The sequence below is a fragment of the Octodon degus genome, unplaced genomic scaffold (genome assembly GCF_000260255.1).
Source record: "Octodon degus isolate 3935 unplaced genomic scaffold, OctDeg1.0 scaffold00010, whole genome shotgun sequence".
NCBI lineage: Eukaryota > Metazoa > Chordata > Mammalia > Rodentia > Octodontidae > Octodon > Octodon degus.
Window position 1 is genome coordinate 22,231,391 of NW_004524586.1, and position 1,763 is coordinate 22,233,153.

The following is a 1,763-nucleotide window of genomic DNA, read 5'->3' on the forward strand; positions in this document are numbered from 1 at the left end:
CATAATTTTATTGAAAAACAAATAGCAACGAGACAGTTTCAAGTCAAATTGGTAGGACAATTTCAATAATTAAAACATTGCATACATACTTCCTAGTGGTTAATTGCTGTACAAGATGTGGACATGATATCCTATTTACAAATACCTTTAGAACAAATCACTCTATTCATTAAGAGAATATAACTATATATCTATCCTAACCACTTTGAATGCACATATTCAAATGGACAGTCATCTGTATACCCTTTTTTTTGGATTAAGTTCCATTATTTGAATATTATAGGTGTGTAAACTCAGCAAAATATTTCAAAAGCGTCCAGTAGCGCATAATAATATTGGGTCTTCCGCTTGACTGGCAATGTCAGAAATTGTTGACCTGAGTCCCCTACAGTTCAACATAACAGCATGGCTTTACTTCTTATAATTCGTTTTTATATTTTTCTGCTGGATGGTTAAGACCAAGTTAAAGCGGGACCTATGCAACAAGAGTTGTAGCTTTTGGATATGATAAGGTCAGTGAAATTCCCTCAGGATTTATCCTGATATCCTTTACCTCAGATTGTAGAACCTCTGTCAGTGTCAGCCATATGGATGAGTCACAGCCATTGCTTGGCCACTGTGCTCTCTGTGAAAGTCTGAGAGAATGGTTTCTCTGGACGTGACTCTCCTTAGGCACACTCTACATCATCGATCACTTTCCTCTTTAGAACCTTAATCTCCTTGATCAGAAACTTTGGGACACTACCGAGTTACATGAGGATACAGTACAAGTTCTCATATGTCCTGAGTCTTAGATGACCTTGGAACGTTAGGGCCAAAATGTTGGCTTTCCTTGCAACTCTCCTTTTCCTCAAATTTTGGTCTGTAAACTTAGGTTGTTAACAATCCAGAAGACAAGCTTATTGTTATTACCCTACAACTTTGGCTGTTAAGCTTAACCTCACTATCTGTCTGCATATCAAACATCTTAGGCATAATACGGAACAGGTATATTTCATCAAGTATTGATATGTTGAACTTCAAATCCCTACAGAATATGGTAAAAACATTTAAAAATTAGAATATATTTTTAAAATAGGCATAAAGAATCATATACTTCTTATGTTTACACAAAAGTCCAAAAATCTCAGCATATACAACCTTGAAGCAGGACAGTCCCACAATATTCCTTTTCTATCTCTTGCTTTCTTTCACCACCCCTTTCTTTTTGAACAACCATCAACCCAAGAGACATCATAGCAGCAACTGGCATGTCATGACAAGTAGCCCATATTCAGAAGACCAGAATGACAGGCACTCCAAACCTGAAAATACTATCACAAATTACCATCAGTAGTGCAGTAACTTAGTTCACAGGTATTAGTATATATAGTTAGTCAGGGTGAGAATCTTTCCAATTAACTGCTAGATTAGACAATCTGAAGATTCTCAGGATCATTGCCTTGCCTGTCTTCTACATATAACTGTATGACTTGACTTTGCCATGTTTCCTAGCTCTTCTCCTTTCCCTCTCTTGATTAGTCAGTCCTTGAGATCCTGCTTTCCTTTTACTTGTATTATACCTTTCTATTTGTTTTTTTTTCAAAATTTTATTGATAAACACCAATGAGACAGTTTCAAATCAAATCGGAAGTACAGTTTCAACAAATAACACTCTGCATATATTTTTCTTAGTGGTTAATTGCTGTACAAGATGCGGACTTGAGATCCTATTTACAAACACCATTAGAACAAATCATTCTATTCATTAAGAGAATGTAACT

At 35.7% G+C, this 1,763-nt stretch overlaps 1 protein-coding gene across 7 annotated transcripts in view; it reads left to right on the top strand.

Moving 5' to 3' along the window:
• Ate1 (arginyltransferase 1) overlaps positions 1-1,763 on the top strand; it is a 217,264-nt gene that overhangs the window by 74,950 nt on the left and 140,551 nt on the right. The window lies entirely within an intron of this gene.